Source organism: Lactuca virosa, chromosome 1 (assembly GCF_052849685.1).
Source record: "Lactuca virosa cultivar CGN04683 chromosome 1, Lactuca_virosa_CGN04683_v6, whole genome shotgun sequence".
NCBI lineage: Eukaryota > Viridiplantae > Streptophyta > Magnoliopsida > Asterales > Asteraceae > Lactuca > Lactuca virosa.
In genome coordinates this window covers 262634058-262647759 of record NC_136426.1, presented here as the reverse complement: position 1 = coordinate 262647759, position 13702 = coordinate 262634058, and the positions used below count along the sequence as shown (strand labels likewise).

Genomic DNA, 13702 nt, shown 5'->3' with positions numbered 1-13702 from the left:
TAAAAGACACAGAACCTCCTTTGTTTTCGTACGCGAGGCGTGGGACCCACGTGACCGATCGGCTCCGTTCCAAAAATACGAAAACCATCAACCATGAAGCGGAGGCCACCCGAGCATAGAAATAGCAAGAAAGAAAAAAAAAACAAAAAAAAACCGCACGTAAAATCTAAAAAAACGCAAACGGACAACGAAAAAGGGGGGTGCAACACGAGGACTTCCCAGGAGGTCACCCATCCTAGTACTACTCTCGCCCAAGCACGCTTAACTGCGGAGTTCTGATAGGATCCGGTGCATTAGTGCTGGTATGATCGCACCCGAAATACTATCCATGCTTATTGCTTGTATGTCTTAAAAGACGCAGAAACTCCTTTGTTTTCGTACGCGAGGCGTGGGACCCACGTGACCGATCGGCTCCGTTCCAAAAATACGAAGACCATCAACCATGAAGCGGAGGCCACCCGAGCATAGAAATAGCAAGAAAGAAAAAAAAAACAAAAAAAAACCGCACGTAAAATCTAAAAAAACGCAAACGGACAACGAAAAAGGGGGTGCAACACGAGGACTTCCCATGGGGTCACCCATCCTAGTACTACTCTCGCCCAAGCACGCTTAACTGCGGAGTTCTGATGGGATCCGGTGCATTAGTGCTGGTATGATCGCACCCGAAATACTATCCATGCTTATTGCGTGTATGTCTTAAAAGACGCAGAACCTCCTTTGTTTTCGTACGCGAGGCGTGGGACCCACGTGACCGATCGGCTCCGTTCCAAAAATACGAAGACCATGAACCATGAAACGGAGGCCACCCGAGCATAGAAATAGCAAGAAAGAAAAAAAAAACAAAAAAAAAACCGCACGTAAAATCTAAAAAAACGCAAACGGACAACGAAAAAGAGGGGTGCAACACGAGGACTTCCCAGGGGGTCACCCATCCTAGTACCACTCTCGCCCAAGCACGCTTAACTGCGGAGTTCTGATGGGATCCGGTGCATTAGTGCTGGTATGATCGCACCCGAAATACTATCCATGCTTATTGCTTGTATGTCTTAAAAGACGCAGAACCTCCTTTGTTTTCGTACGCGAGGCGTGGGACCCACGTGACCGATCGGCTCCGTTCCAAAAATACGAAGACCATGAACCATGAAACGGAGGCCACCCGAGCATAGAAATAGCATGAAAGAAAAAAAAAACAAAAAAAAAACCGCACGTAAAATCTAAAAAAACGCAAACGGACAACGAAAAAGGGGGGTGGAACACGAGGACTTCCCAGGGGGTCACCCATCCTAGTACTACTCTCGCCCAAGCACGCTTAACTGCGGAGTTCTGATGGGATCCGGTGCATTAGTGCTGGTATGATCTCACCCAAAATACTATCCATGCTTATTGCTTGTATGTCTTAAAAGACGCAGAACCTCCTTTGTTTTCGTACGCGAGGCGTGGGACCCACGTGACCGATCGGCTCCGTTCCAAAAATACGAAGACCATCAACCATGAAGCGGAGGCCACCCGAGCATAGAAATAGCAAGAAAGAAAAAAAAAACAAAAAAAAACCGCACGTAAAATCTAAAAAAACGCAAACGGACAACGAAAAAGGGGGTGCAACACGAGGACTTCCCATGGGGTCACCCATCCTAGTACTACTCTCGCCCAAGCACGCTTAACTGCGGAGTTCTGATGGGATCCGGTGCATTAGTGCTGGTATGATCGCACCCGAAATACTATCCATGCTTATTGCTTGTATGTCTTAAAAGACGCAGAACCTCCTTTGTTTTCGTACGCGAGGCGTGGGACCCACGTGACCGATCGGCTCCGTTCCAAAAATACGAAGACCATGAACCATGAAACGGAGGCCACCCGAGCATAGAAATAGCAAGAAAGAAAAAAAAAACAAAAAAAAACCGCACGTAAAATCTAAAAAAACGCAAACGGACAACGAAAAAGAGGGGTGCAACACGAGGACTTCCCAGGGGGTCACCCATCCTAGTACCACTCTCGCCCAAGCACGCTTAACTGCGGAGTTCTGATGGGATCCGGTGCATTAGTGCTGGTATGATCGCACCCGAAATACTATCCATGCTTATTGCTTGTATGTCTTAAAAGACGCAGAACCTCCTTTGTTTTCGTACGCGAGGCGTGGGACCCACGTGACCGATCGGCTCCGTTCCAAAAATACGAAGACCATGAACCATGAAACGGAGGCCACCCGAGCATAGAAATAGCATGAAAGAAAAAAAAACAAAAAAAAACCGCACGTAAAATCTAAAAAAACGCAAACGGACAACGAAAAAGGGGGGTGCAACACGAGGACTTCCCAGGGGGTCACCCATCCTAGTACTACTCTCGCCCAAGCACGCTTAACTGCGGAGTTCTGATGGGATCCGGTGCATTAGTGCTGGTATGATCTCACCCAAAATACTATCCATGCTTATTGCTTGTATGTCTTAAAAGACGCAGAAACTCCTTTGTTTTCGTACGCGAGGCGTGGGACCCACGTGACCGATCAGCTCCGTTCCAAAAATACGAAGACCATCAACCATGAAGCGGAGGCCACCCGAGCATAGAAATAGCAAGAAAGAAAAAAAAACAAAAAAAAACCGCACGTAAAATCTAAAAAAACGCAAACGGACAACGAAAAAGGGGGGTGCAACACGAGGACTTCCCTTGGGGTCACCCATCCTAGTACTACTCTCGCCCAAGCACGCTTAACTGCGGAGTTCTGATGGGATCCGGTGCATTAGTGCTGGTATGATCGCACCCGAAATACTATCCATGCTTATTGCTTGTATGTCTTAAAAGACGCAGAACCTCCTTTGTTTTCGTACGCGAGGCGTGGGACCCACGTGACCGATCGGGTCCGTTCCAAAAATACGAAGACCATGAACCATGAAACGGAGGCCACCCGAGCATAGAAATAGCAAGAAAGAAAAAAAAACAAAAAAAAACCGCACGTAAAATCTAAAAAAACGCAAACGGACAACGAAAAAGGGGGGTGCAACACGAGGACTTCCCAGGGGGTCACCCATCCTAGTACTACTCTCGCCCAAGCACGCTTAACTGCGGAGTTCTGATGGGATTCGGTGCATTAGTGCTGCTTTGATCGCACCCAAAATACTATCCATGCTTATTGCTTGTATGTCTTAAAAGACGCAGAAACTCCTTTGTTTTCGTACGCGAGGCGTGGGACCCACGTGACCGATCAGCTCCGTTCCAAAAATACGAAGACCATCAACCATGAAGCGGAGGCCACCCGAGCATAGAAATAGCAAGAAAGAAAAAAAAAACAAAAAAAAACCGCACGTAAAATCTAAAAAAACGCAAACGGACAACGAAAAAGGGGGTGCAACACGAGGACTTCCCATGGGGTCACCCATCCTAGTACTACTCTCGCCCAAGCACGCTTAACTGCGGAGTTCTGATGGGATCCGGTGCATTAGTGCTGGTATGATCGCACCCGAAATACTGTCCATGCTTATCGCTTGTATGTCTTAAAAGACACAGAACCTCCTTTGTTTTCGTACGCGAGGCGTGGGACCCACGTTACCGATCGGCTCCGTTCCAAAAATACGAAGACCATGAACCATGAAACGGAGGCCACCCGAGCATAGAAATAGCAAGAAAAAAAACAAAAAAAAACCGCACGTAAAATCTAAAAAAACGCAAACGGACAACGAAAAAGGGGGGTGCAACACGAGGACTTCCCAGGGGGTCACCCATCCTAGTACTACTCTCGCCCAAGCACGTTTAACTGCGGAGTTCTGATGGGATCCGGTGCATTAGTGCTGATATGATCGCACCCGAAATACTATCCATGCTTATTGCTTGTATGTCTTAAAAGACGCAGAACCTCCTTTGTTTTCGTACGCGAGGCGTGGGACCCACGTGACCGATCGGCTCCGTTCCAAAAATACGAAGACCATGAACCATGAAACGGAGGCCACCCGAGCATAGAAATAGCAAGAAAAAAAAAACAAAAAAAAACCGCACGTAAAATCTAAAAAAACGCAAACGGACAACGAAAAAGTGGGGGTGCAACACGAGGACTTCCCAGGGGGTCACCCATCCTAGTACTACTCTCGCCCAAGCACGCTTAACTGCGGAGTTTTGATGGGATCCGGTGCATTACTGCTGGTATGATCGCACCCGAAATACTATCCATGCTTATTGCTTTTATGTCTTAAAAGACGCAGAACCTCCTTTGTTTTCGTACGCGAGGCGTGGAACCCACGTGACCGATCGGCTCCGTTCCAAAAATACGAAAACCATCAACCATGAAGCGGAGGCCACCCGAGCATAGAAATAGCAAGAAAGAAAAAAAAACAAAAAAAAACCGCACGTAAAATCTAAAAAAACGCAAACGGACAACGAAAAAGGGGGGTGCAACACGAGGACTTCCCAGGGGGTCACCCATCCTAGTACTACTCTCGCCCAAGCACGCTTAACTGCGGAGTTCTGATGGGATCCGGTGCATTAGTGCTGGTATGATCGCACCCGAAATATTATCCATGCTTATTGCTTGTATCTCTTAAAAGACGCAGAACCTCGTTTGTTTTCGTACGCGAGACGTGGGACCCACGTGACCGATCGGCTCCGTTCCAAAAATACGAAGACCATGAACCATGAAACGGAGGCCACCCGAGCATAGAAATAGCAAGAAAGAAAAAAAAACAAAAAAAACCGCACGTAAAATCTAAAAAAACGCAAACGGACAACGAAAAAGGGGGGTGCAACACGAGGACTTCCCATGGGGTCACCCATCCTAGTACTACTCTCGCCCAAGCACGCTTAACTGCGGAGTTCTGATGGGATCCGGTGCATTAGTGCTGGTATGATCGCACCCGAAATACTGTCCATGCTTGTTGCTTGTATGTCTTAAAAGACATAGAACCTCCTTTGTTTTCGTACGCGAGGCGTGGGACCCACGTGACCGATCGGCTCCGTTCCAAAAATACGAAAACCATCAACCATGAAGCGGAGGCCACCCGAGCATAGAAATAGCAAGAAAGAAAAAAAAACAAAAAAAAAACGCACGTAAAATCTAAAAAAACGCAAACGGACAACGAAAAAGGGGGGTGCAACACGAGGACTTCCCAGGGGGTCACCCATCCTAGTACTACTCTCGCCCAAGCACGCTTAACTGCGGAGTTCTGATAGGATCCGGTACATTAGTGCTGGTATGATCGCACCCGAAATACTATCCATGCTTATTGCTTGTATGTCTTAAAAGACGCAGAACCTCCTTTGTTTTCGTACGCGAGTCGTGGGACCCACGTGACCGATCGGCTCCGTTCCAAAAATACGAAGACCATGAACCATGAAACGGAGGCCACCCGAGCATAGAAATAGCAAGAAAGAAAAAAAAAACAAAAAAAACCGCACGTAAAATCTAAAAAAACGCAAACGGACAACGAAAAAGGGGGGTGCAACACGAGGACTTCCCAGGGGGTCACCCATCCTAGTACTACTCTCGCCCAAGCACGCTTAACTACGGAGTTCTAATGGGATCCGGTGCATTAGTGCTGGTATGATCGCACCCGAAATACTATCCATGCTTATTGCTTGTATGTCTTAAAACACGCAGAACCTCCTTTGTTTTCGTACGCGAGGCGTGGGACCCACGTGACCGATCAGCTCCGTTCCAAAAATACGAAGACCATCAACCATGAAGCGGAGGCCACCCGAGCATAGAAATAGCAAGAAAGAAAAAAAAACAAAAAAAAACCGCACGTAAAATCTAAAAAAACGCAAACGGACAACGAAAAAGGGGGGTGCAACACGAGGACTTCCCATGGGGTCACCCATCCTAGTACTACTCTCGCCCAAGCACGCTTAACTGCGGAGTTCTGATGGGATCCGGTGCATTAGTGCTGGTATGATCGCACCCGAAATACTGTCCATGCTTGTATGTCTTAAAAGACACAGAACCTCCTTTGTTTTCGTACGCGAGGCGTGGGACCCACGTGACCGATCGGCTCCGTTCCAAAAATACGAAGACCATGAACCATGAAACGGAGGCCACCCGAGCATAGAAATAGCAAGAAAAAAAAAACAAAAAAAAACCGCACGTAAAATCTAAAAAAACGCAAACGGACAACGAAAAAGGGGGGGTGCAACACGAGGACTTCCCAGGGGGTCACCCATCCTAGTACTACTCTCGCCCAAGCACGCTTAACTGCGGAGTTCTGATGGGATCTGGTGCATTAGTGCTGGTATGATCGCACCCAAAATACTATCCATGCTTATTGCTTTTATGTCTTAAAAGACGCAGAACCTCCTTTGTTTTCGTACGCGAGGCGTGGAACCCACGTGACCGATCGGCTCCGTTCCAAAAATACGAAAACCATCAACCATGAAGCGGAGGCCACCCGAGCATAGAAATAGCAAGAAAGAAAAAAAAAACAAAAAAAAACCGCACGTAAAATCTAAAAAAACGCAAACGGACAACGAAAAAGGGGGGGTGCAACACAAGGACTTCCCAGGGGGTCACCCATCCTAGTACTACTCTCGCCCAAGCACGCTTAACTGCGGAGTTCTGATGGGATCCGGTGCATTAGTGCTGGTATGATCGCACCCGAAATACTATCCATGCTTATTGCTTGTATGTCTTAAAAGACGCAGAACCTCCTTTGTTTTCGTACGGGAGACGTGGGACCCACGTGACCGATCGGCTCCGTTCCAAAAATACGAAGACCATGAACCATGAAACGGAGGCCACCCGAGCATAGAAATAGCAAGAAAGAAAAAAAAACAAAAAAAAAAACCGTACGTAAAATCTAAAAAAACGCAAACGGACAACGAAAAAGGGGGGTGCAACACGAGGACTTCCCATGGGGTCACCCATCCTAGTACTACTCTCGCCCAAGCACGCTTAACTGCGGAGTTCTGATGGGATCCGGTGCATTAGTGCTGGTATGATCGCACCCGAAATACTGACCATGCTTATTGCTTGTATGTCTTAAAAGACACATAACCTCCTTTGTATTCGTACGCGAGGCGTGGGACCCACGTGACCGATCGGCTCCGTTCCAAAAATACGAAAACCATCAACCATGAAGCGGAGGCCACCCGAGCATAGAAATAGCAAGAAAGAAAAAAAAAACAAAAAAAAACCGCACGTAAAATCTAAAAAAACGCAAACGGACAACGAAAAAGGGGGGTGCAACACGAGGACTTCCCAGGGGGTCACCCATCCTAGTACTACTCTCGCCCAAGCACGCTTAACTGCGGAGTTCTGATAGGATCCGGTGCATTAGTGCTGGTAGGATCGCACCCGAAATACTATCCATGCTTATTGCTTGTATGTCTTAAAAGACGCAGAACCTCCTTTGTTTTCGTACGCGAGGCGTGGGACCCACGTGACCGATCGGCTCCGTTCCAAAAATACGAAGACCATCAACCATGAAGCGGAGGCCACCCGAGCATAGAAATAGCAAGAAAGAAAAAAAAAACAAAAAAAAACCGCACGTAAAATCTAAAAAAACGCAAACGGACAACGAAAAAGGGGGTGCAACACGAGGACTTCCCATGGGGTCACCCATCCTAGTACTACTCTCGCCCAAGCACGCTTAACTGCGGAGTTCTGATGGGATCCGGTGCATTAGTGCTGGTATGATCGCACCCGAAATACTGTCCATGCTTATTGCTTGTATGTCTTAAAAGACACAGAACCTCCTTTGTTTTCGTACGCGAGGCGTGGGACCCACGTGACCGATCGGCTCCGTTCCAAAAATACGAAGACCATGAACCATGAAACGGAGGCCACCCGAGCATAGAAATAGCAAGAAAAAAAACAAAAAAAAACCGCACGTAAAATCTAAAAAAACGCAAACGGACAACGAAAAAGGGCGGTGCAACACGAGGACTTCCCAGGGGGTCACCCATCCTAGTACTACTCTCGCCCAAGCACGCTTAACTGCGGAGTTCTGATGATCGCACCCGAAATACTGTCCATGCTTATTGCTTGTATGTCTTAAAAGACGCAGAACCTCCTTTGTTTTCGTACGCGAGGCGTGGGACCCACGTGACCGATCGGCTCCGTTCCAAAAATACGAAGACCATGAACCATGAAACGGAGGCCACCCGAGCATAGAAATAGCAAGAAAGAAAAAAAAAACAAAAAAAAAACCGCACGTAAAATCTAAAAAAACGCAAACGGACAACGAAAAAGAGGGGTGCAACACGAGGACTTCCCAGGGGGTCACCCATCCTAGTACCACTCTCGCCCAAGCACGCTTAACTGCGGAGTTCTGATGGGATCCGGTGCATTAGTGCTGGTATGATCGCACCTGAAATACTATCCATGCTTATTGCTTGTATGTCTTAAAAGACGCAGAACCTCCTTTGTTTTCGTACGCGAGGCGTGGGACCCACGTGACCGATCGGCTCCGTTCCAAAAATACGAAGACCATGAACCATGAAACGGAGGCCACCCGAGCATAGAAATAGCAAGAAAGAAAAAAAAACAAAAAAAAACCGCACGTAAAATCTAAAAAAACGCAAACGGACAACGAAAAAGGGGGGTGCAACACGAGGACTTCCCAGGGGGTCACCCATCCTAGTACTACTCTCGCCCAAGCACGCTTAACTGCGGAGTTCTGATGGGATCCGGTGCATTAGTGCTGGTATGATCTCACCCAAAATACTATCCATGCTTATTGCTTGTATGTCTTAAAAGACGCAGAAACTCCTTTGTTTTCGTACGCGAGGCGTGGGACCCACGTGACCGATCAGCTCCGTTCCAAAAATACGAAGACCATCAACCATGAAGCGGAGGCCACCCGAGCATAGAAATAGCAAGAAAGAAAAAAAAACAAAAAAAAACCGCACGTAAAATCTAAAAAAACGCAAACGGACAACGAAAAAGGGGGTGCAACACGAGGACTTCCCTTGGGGTCACCCATCCTAGTACTACTCTCGCCCAAGCACGCTTAACTGCGGAGTTCTGATGGGATCCGGTGCATTAGTGCTGGTATGATCGCACCCGAAATACTATCCATGCTTATTGCTTGTATGTCTTAAAAGACGCAGAACCTCCTTTGTTTTCGTACGCGAGGCGTGGGACCCACGTGACCGATCGGCTCCGTTCCAAAACTACGAAGACCATGAACCATGAAACGAAGGCCACCCGAGCATAGAAATAGCAAGAAAGAAAAAAAAACAAAAAAAAACCGCACGTAAAATCTAAAAAAACGCAAACGGACAACGAAAAAGGGGGGTGCAACACGAGGACTTCCCAGGGGGTCACCCATCCTAGTACTACTCTCGCCCAAGCACGCTTAACTGCGGAGTTCTGATGGGATTCGGTGCATTAGTGCTGGTATGATCGCACCCAAAATACTATCCATGCTTATTGCTTGTATGTCTTAAAAGACGCAGAAACTCCTTTGTTTTCGTACGCGAGGCGTGGGACCCACGTGACCGATCAGCTCCGTTCCAAAAATACGAAGACCATCAACCATGAAGCGGAGGCCACCCGAGCATAGAAATAGCAAGAAAGAAAAAAAACAAAAAAAAACCGCACGTAAAATCTAAAAAAACGCAAACGGACAACGAAAAAGGGGGTGCAACACGAGGACTTCCCATGGGGTCACCCATCCTAGTACTACTCTCGCCCAAGCACGCTTAACTGCGGAGTTCTGATGGGATCCGGTGCATTAGTGCTGGTATGATCGCACCCGAAATACTGTCCATGCTTATCGCTTGTATGTCTTAAAAGACACAGAACCTCCTTTGTTTTCGTACGCGAGGCGTGGGACCCACGTCACCGATCGGCTCCGTTCCAAAAATACGAAGACCATGAACCATGAAACGGAGGCCACCCGAGCATAGAAATAGCAAGAAAAAAAAACAAAAAAAAACCGCACGTAAAATCTAAAAAAACGCAAACGGACAACGAAAAAGGGGGGTGCAACACGAGGACTTCCTAGGGGGTCACCCATCCTAGTACTACTCTCGCCCAAGCACGCTTAACTGCGGAGTTCTGATGGGATCCGGTGCATTAGTGCTGGTATGATCGCACCCGAAATACTATCCATGCTTATTGCTTGTATGTCTTAAAAGACGCAGAACCTCCTTTGTTTTCGTACGCGAGGCGTGGGACCCACGTGACCGATCGGCTCCGTTCCAAAAATACGAAGACCATGAACCATGAAACGGAGGCCATCCGAGCATAGAAATAGCAAGAAAGAAAAAAAAAACAAAAAAAAACCGCACGTAAAATCTAAAAAAACGCAAACGGACAACGAAAAAGGGGGGTGCAACACGAGGACTTCCCAGGGGGTCACCCATCCTAGTACCACTCTCGCCCAAGCACGCTTAACTGCGGAGTTCTGATGGGATCCGGTGCATTAGTGCTGGTATGATCGCACCCGAAATACTATCCATGCTTATTGCTTGTATGTCTTAAAAGACGCATAACCTCCTTTGTTTTCGTACGCGAGGCGTGGGACCCACGTGACCGATCGGCTCCGTTCCAAAAATACGAAGACCATGAACCATGAAACGGAGACCACCCGAGCATAGAAATAGCAAGAAAGAAAAAAAAACAAAAAAAAACCGCACGTAAAATCTAAAAAAACGCAAACGGACAACGAAAAAGGGGGGTGCAACACGAGGACTTCCCAGGGGGTCACCCATCCTAGTACTACTCTCGCCCAAGCACGCTTAACTGCGGAGTTCTGATGGGATCCGGTGCATTAGTGCTGGTATGATCTCACCCAAAATACTATCCATGATTATTGCTTGTATGTCTTAAAAGACGCAGAAACTCCTTTGTTTTCGTACGCGAGGCGTGGGACCCACGTGACCGATCAGCTCCGTTCCAAAAATACGAAGACCATCAACCATGAAGCGGAGGCCACCCGAGCATAGAAATAGCAAGAAAGAAAAAAAAACAAAAAAAAACCGCACGTAAAATCTAAAAAAACACAAACGGACAAGGAAAAAGGGGGGTGCAACACGAGGACTTCCCATGGGGTCACCCATCCTAGTACTACTCTCGCCCAAGCACGCTTAACTGCGGAGTTCTGATGGGATCCGGTGCATTAGTGCTGGTATGATCGCACCCGAAATACTGTCCATGCTTATTGCTTGTATGTCTTAAAAGACACAGAACCTCCTTTGTTTTCGTACGCGAGGCGTGGGACCCACGTGACCGATCAGCTCCGTTCCAAAAATACGAAGACCATGAACCATGAAACGGAGGCCACCCGAGCATAGAAATAGCAAGAAAAAAAAACAAAAAAAAACCGCACGTAAAATCTAAAAAAACGCAAACGAACAACGAAAAAGTGGGGGTCCAACACGAGGACTTCCCAGGGGGTCACCCATCCTAGTACTACTCTCGCCCAAGCACGCTTAACTGCGGAGTTCTGATGAGATCCGGTGCATTAGTGCTGGTATGATCGCACCCGAAATACTATCCATGCTTATTGCTTGTATATGTCTTAAAAGACGCAGAACCTCCTTTGTTTTCGTACGCGAGGCGTGGGACCCACGTGACCGATCGGCTCCGTTCCAAAAATACGAAGACCATGAACCATGAAACGGAGGCCACCCGAGCATAGAAATAGCAAGAAAGAAAAAAAAACAAAAAAAAACCGCACGTAAAATCTAAAAAAACGCAAACGGACAACGAAAAAAGGGGGTGCAACACGAGGACTTCCCAGGGGGTCACCCATCCTAGTACTACTCTCGCCCAAGCACGCTTAACTGCGGAGTTCTGATGGGATCCGGTGCATTAGTGCTGGTATGATCTCACCCAAAATACTATCCATGATTATTGCTTGTATGTCTTAAAAGACGCAGAAACTCCTTTGTTTTCGTACGCGAGGCGTGGGACCCACGTGACCGATCAGCTCCGTTCCAAAAATACGAAGACCATCAACCATGAAGCGGAGGCCACCCGAGCATAGAAATAGCAAGAAAGAAAAAAAAACAAAAAAAAACCGCACGTAAAATCTAAAAAAACGCAAACGGACAACGAAAAAGGGGGGTGCAACACGAGGACTTCCCATGGGGTCACCCATCCTAGTACTACTCTCGCCCAAGCACGCTTAACTGCGGAGTTCTGATGGGATCCGGTGCATTAGTGCTGGTATGATCGCACCGGAAATACTATCCATGCTTATTGCTTGTATGTCTTAAAAGACGCAGAACCTCCTTTGTTTTCGTACGCGAGGCGTGGGACCCACGTGACCGATCGGCTCCGTTCCAAAAATACGAAGACCATGAACCATGAAACGGAGGCCACCCGAGCATAGAAATAGCAAGAAAGAAAAAAAAACAAAAAAAAACCGCACGTAAAATCTAAAAAAACGCAAACGGACAACGAAAAAGGGGGGTGCAACACGAGGACTTCCCAGGGGGTCACCCATCCTAGTACTACTCTCGCCCAAGCACGCTTAACTGCGGAGTTCTGATGGGATTCGGTGCATTAGTGCTGCTTTGATCGCACCCAAAATACTATCCATGCTTATTGCTTGTATGTCTTAAAAGACGCAGAAACTCCTTTGTTTTCGTACGCGAGGCGTGGGACCCACGTGACCGATCAGCTCCGTTCCAAAAATATGAAGACCATCAACCATGAAGCGGAGGCCACCCGAGCATAGAAATAGCAAGAAAGAAAAAAAAAACAAAAAAAAACCGCACGTAAAATCTAAAAAAACGCAAACGGACAACGAAAAAGGGGGTGCAACACGAGGACTTCCCATGGGGTCATCCATCCTAGTACTACTCTCGCCCAAGCACGCTTAACTGCGGAGTTCTGATGGGATCCGGTGCATTAGTGCTGGTATGATCGCACCCGAAATACTGTCCATGCTTATCGCTTGTATGTCTTAAAAGACACAGAACCTCCTTTGTTTTCGTACACGAGGCGTGGGACCCACGTGACCGATCGGCTCCGTTCCAAAAATACGAAGACCATGAACCATGAAACGGAGGCCACCCGAGCATAGAAATAGCAAGAAAAAAAAACAAAAAAAAACCGCACGTAAAATCTAAAAAAACGCAAACGGACAACGAAAAAGGGGGGTGCAACACGAGGACTTCCCAGGGGGTCACCCATCCTAGTACTACTCTCGCCCAAGCACGCTTAACTGCGGAGTTCTGATGGGATCCGGTGCATTAGTGCTGGTATGATCGCACCCGAAATACTATCCATGCTTATTGCTTGTATGTCTTAAAAGACGCAGAACCTCCTTTGTTTTCGTACGCGAGGCGTGGGACCCACGTGACCGATCGGCTCCGTTCCAAAAATACGAAGACCATGAACCATGAAACGGAGGCCATCCGAGCATAGAAATAGCAAGAAAGAAAAAAAAAACAAAAAAAAAACCGCACGTAAAATCTAAAAAAACGCAAACGGACAACGAAAAAGGGGGGTGCAACACGAGGACTTCCCATGGGGTCACCCATCCTAGTACCACTCTCGCCCAAGCACGCTTAACTGCGGAGTTCTGATGGGATCCGGTGCATTAGTGCTGGTATGATCGCACCCGAAATACTATCCATGCTTATTGCTTGTATGTCTTAAAAGACGCAGAACCTCCTTTGTTTTCGTACGCGAGGCGTGGGACCCACGTGACCGATCGGCTCCGTTCCAAAAATACGAAGACCATGAACCATGAAACGGAGACCACCCGAGCATAGAAATAGCAAGAAAGAAAAAAAAACAAAAAAAAAACCGCACGTAAAATCTAAAAAA

The 13702-nt window shown here is 47.4% G+C and overlaps 38 non-coding genes across 38 annotated transcripts; all 38 read right to left on the bottom strand.

The window, feature by feature from the left end:
- Positions 1-197: 197 nt before the first annotated feature.
- On the bottom strand, positions 198-316 carry LOC145155954 (5S ribosomal RNA). Its single transcript, XR_013736381.1, has one exon. It is a non-coding gene; the product is annotated as a 5S ribosomal RNA (ribosomal RNA).
- Positions 317-545: 229 nt separating this feature from the next.
- On the bottom strand, positions 546-664 carry LOC145152966 (5S ribosomal RNA). Its single transcript, XR_013733489.1, has one exon. It is a non-coding gene; the product is annotated as a 5S ribosomal RNA (ribosomal RNA).
- A 231-nt stretch (positions 665-895) lies between these two features.
- On the bottom strand, positions 896-1014 carry LOC145155294 (5S ribosomal RNA). Its single transcript, XR_013735742.1, has one exon. It is a non-coding gene; the product is annotated as a 5S ribosomal RNA (ribosomal RNA).
- A 231-nt stretch (positions 1015-1245) lies between these two features.
- On the bottom strand, positions 1246-1364 carry LOC145144107 (5S ribosomal RNA). Its single transcript, XR_013725125.1, has one exon. It is a non-coding gene; the product is annotated as a 5S ribosomal RNA (ribosomal RNA).
- Positions 1365-1593: 229 nt separating this feature from the next.
- LOC145152964 (5S ribosomal RNA) lies at positions 1594-1712 on the bottom strand. Its single transcript, XR_013733487.1, has one exon. It is a non-coding gene; the product is annotated as a 5S ribosomal RNA (ribosomal RNA).
- Positions 1713-1942: 230 nt separating this feature from the next.
- On the bottom strand, positions 1943-2061 carry LOC145155293 (5S ribosomal RNA). Its single transcript, XR_013735741.1, has one exon. It is a non-coding gene; the product is annotated as a 5S ribosomal RNA (ribosomal RNA).
- A 229-nt stretch (positions 2062-2290) lies between these two features.
- On the bottom strand, positions 2291-2409 carry LOC145144164 (5S ribosomal RNA). The gene has a single exon (XR_013725180.1). It is a non-coding gene; the product is annotated as a 5S ribosomal RNA (ribosomal RNA).
- A 229-nt stretch (positions 2410-2638) lies between these two features.
- Positions 2639-2757, bottom strand: LOC145155432 (5S ribosomal RNA). The gene has a single exon (XR_013735873.1). It is a non-coding gene; the product is annotated as a 5S ribosomal RNA (ribosomal RNA).
- A 229-nt stretch (positions 2758-2986) lies between these two features.
- On the bottom strand, positions 2987-3105 carry LOC145149424 (5S ribosomal RNA). Its single transcript, XR_013730282.1, has one exon. It is a non-coding gene; the product is annotated as a 5S ribosomal RNA (ribosomal RNA).
- Positions 3106-3334: 229 nt separating this feature from the next.
- On the bottom strand, positions 3335-3453 carry LOC145152963 (5S ribosomal RNA). The gene has a single exon (XR_013733486.1). It is a non-coding gene; the product is annotated as a 5S ribosomal RNA (ribosomal RNA).
- A 224-nt stretch (positions 3454-3677) lies between these two features.
- On the bottom strand, positions 3678-3796 carry LOC145140522 (5S ribosomal RNA). Its single transcript, XR_013722193.1, has one exon. It is a non-coding gene; the product is annotated as a 5S ribosomal RNA (ribosomal RNA).
- Positions 3797-4023: 227 nt separating this feature from the next.
- Positions 4024-4142, bottom strand: LOC145147731 (5S ribosomal RNA). Its single transcript, XR_013728625.1, has one exon. It is a non-coding gene; the product is annotated as a 5S ribosomal RNA (ribosomal RNA).
- Positions 4143-4371: 229 nt separating this feature from the next.
- Positions 4372-4490, bottom strand: LOC145144492 (5S ribosomal RNA). The gene has a single exon (XR_013725501.1). It is a non-coding gene; the product is annotated as a 5S ribosomal RNA (ribosomal RNA).
- Positions 4491-4718: 228 nt separating this feature from the next.
- LOC145152962 (5S ribosomal RNA) lies at positions 4719-4837 on the bottom strand. Its single transcript, XR_013733485.1, has one exon. It is a non-coding gene; the product is annotated as a 5S ribosomal RNA (ribosomal RNA).
- A 229-nt stretch (positions 4838-5066) lies between these two features.
- On the bottom strand, positions 5067-5185 carry LOC145145004 (5S ribosomal RNA). Its single transcript, XR_013725998.1, has one exon. It is a non-coding gene; the product is annotated as a 5S ribosomal RNA (ribosomal RNA).
- A 229-nt stretch (positions 5186-5414) lies between these two features.
- Positions 5415-5533, bottom strand: LOC145153790 (5S ribosomal RNA). The gene has a single exon (XR_013734282.1). It is a non-coding gene; the product is annotated as a 5S ribosomal RNA (ribosomal RNA).
- Positions 5534-5762: 229 nt separating this feature from the next.
- Positions 5763-5881, bottom strand: LOC145152961 (5S ribosomal RNA). The gene has a single exon (XR_013733484.1). It is a non-coding gene; the product is annotated as a 5S ribosomal RNA (ribosomal RNA).
- Positions 5882-6101: 220 nt separating this feature from the next.
- LOC145155590 (5S ribosomal RNA) lies at positions 6102-6220 on the bottom strand. The gene has a single exon (XR_013736023.1). It is a non-coding gene; the product is annotated as a 5S ribosomal RNA (ribosomal RNA).
- A 231-nt stretch (positions 6221-6451) lies between these two features.
- Positions 6452-6570, bottom strand: LOC145154211 (5S ribosomal RNA). The gene has a single exon (XR_013734695.1). It is a non-coding gene; the product is annotated as a 5S ribosomal RNA (ribosomal RNA).
- A 231-nt stretch (positions 6571-6801) lies between these two features.
- LOC145152960 (5S ribosomal RNA) lies at positions 6802-6920 on the bottom strand. Its single transcript, XR_013733483.1, has one exon. It is a non-coding gene; the product is annotated as a 5S ribosomal RNA (ribosomal RNA).
- A 230-nt stretch (positions 6921-7150) lies between these two features.
- LOC145146220 (5S ribosomal RNA) lies at positions 7151-7269 on the bottom strand. Its single transcript, XR_013727164.1, has one exon. It is a non-coding gene; the product is annotated as a 5S ribosomal RNA (ribosomal RNA).
- Positions 7270-7498: 229 nt separating this feature from the next.
- On the bottom strand, positions 7499-7617 carry LOC145152959 (5S ribosomal RNA). Its single transcript, XR_013733482.1, has one exon. It is a non-coding gene; the product is annotated as a 5S ribosomal RNA (ribosomal RNA).
- A 548-nt stretch (positions 7618-8165) lies between these two features.
- LOC145144440 (5S ribosomal RNA) lies at positions 8166-8284 on the bottom strand. The gene has a single exon (XR_013725449.1). It is a non-coding gene; the product is annotated as a 5S ribosomal RNA (ribosomal RNA).
- A 229-nt stretch (positions 8285-8513) lies between these two features.
- On the bottom strand, positions 8514-8632 carry LOC145144163 (5S ribosomal RNA). The gene has a single exon (XR_013725178.1). It is a non-coding gene; the product is annotated as a 5S ribosomal RNA (ribosomal RNA).
- Positions 8633-8860: 228 nt separating this feature from the next.
- LOC145155431 (5S ribosomal RNA) lies at positions 8861-8979 on the bottom strand. The gene has a single exon (XR_013735872.1). It is a non-coding gene; the product is annotated as a 5S ribosomal RNA (ribosomal RNA).
- A 229-nt stretch (positions 8980-9208) lies between these two features.
- Positions 9209-9327, bottom strand: LOC145143859 (5S ribosomal RNA). Its single transcript, XR_013724890.1, has one exon. It is a non-coding gene; the product is annotated as a 5S ribosomal RNA (ribosomal RNA).
- Positions 9328-9554: 227 nt separating this feature from the next.
- LOC145152957 (5S ribosomal RNA) lies at positions 9555-9673 on the bottom strand. Its single transcript, XR_013733481.1, has one exon. It is a non-coding gene; the product is annotated as a 5S ribosomal RNA (ribosomal RNA).
- A 225-nt stretch (positions 9674-9898) lies between these two features.
- On the bottom strand, positions 9899-10017 carry LOC145154819 (5S ribosomal RNA). The gene has a single exon (XR_013735285.1). It is a non-coding gene; the product is annotated as a 5S ribosomal RNA (ribosomal RNA).
- A 230-nt stretch (positions 10018-10247) lies between these two features.
- On the bottom strand, positions 10248-10366 carry LOC145155292 (5S ribosomal RNA). The gene has a single exon (XR_013735740.1). It is a non-coding gene; the product is annotated as a 5S ribosomal RNA (ribosomal RNA).
- A 229-nt stretch (positions 10367-10595) lies between these two features.
- Positions 10596-10714, bottom strand: LOC145144162 (5S ribosomal RNA). Its single transcript, XR_013725177.1, has one exon. It is a non-coding gene; the product is annotated as a 5S ribosomal RNA (ribosomal RNA).
- Positions 10715-10943: 229 nt separating this feature from the next.
- Positions 10944-11062, bottom strand: LOC145152956 (5S ribosomal RNA). The gene has a single exon (XR_013733480.1). It is a non-coding gene; the product is annotated as a 5S ribosomal RNA (ribosomal RNA).
- A 226-nt stretch (positions 11063-11288) lies between these two features.
- On the bottom strand, positions 11289-11407 carry LOC145147163 (5S ribosomal RNA). Its single transcript, XR_013728075.1, has one exon. It is a non-coding gene; the product is annotated as a 5S ribosomal RNA (ribosomal RNA).
- A 231-nt stretch (positions 11408-11638) lies between these two features.
- LOC145144161 (5S ribosomal RNA) lies at positions 11639-11757 on the bottom strand. The gene has a single exon (XR_013725176.1). It is a non-coding gene; the product is annotated as a 5S ribosomal RNA (ribosomal RNA).
- A 229-nt stretch (positions 11758-11986) lies between these two features.
- Positions 11987-12105, bottom strand: LOC145140791 (5S ribosomal RNA). Its single transcript, XR_013722288.1, has one exon. It is a non-coding gene; the product is annotated as a 5S ribosomal RNA (ribosomal RNA).
- A 229-nt stretch (positions 12106-12334) lies between these two features.
- LOC145149423 (5S ribosomal RNA) lies at positions 12335-12453 on the bottom strand. The gene has a single exon (XR_013730281.1). It is a non-coding gene; the product is annotated as a 5S ribosomal RNA (ribosomal RNA).
- A 229-nt stretch (positions 12454-12682) lies between these two features.
- On the bottom strand, positions 12683-12801 carry LOC145135155 (5S ribosomal RNA). Its single transcript, XR_013719634.1, has one exon. It is a non-coding gene; the product is annotated as a 5S ribosomal RNA (ribosomal RNA).
- A 225-nt stretch (positions 12802-13026) lies between these two features.
- Positions 13027-13145, bottom strand: LOC145144481 (5S ribosomal RNA). Its single transcript, XR_013725490.1, has one exon. It is a non-coding gene; the product is annotated as a 5S ribosomal RNA (ribosomal RNA).
- A 231-nt stretch (positions 13146-13376) lies between these two features.
- LOC145133809 (5S ribosomal RNA) lies at positions 13377-13495 on the bottom strand. Its single transcript, XR_013718772.1, has one exon. It is a non-coding gene; the product is annotated as a 5S ribosomal RNA (ribosomal RNA).
- Positions 13496-13702: the final 207 nt, after the last annotated feature.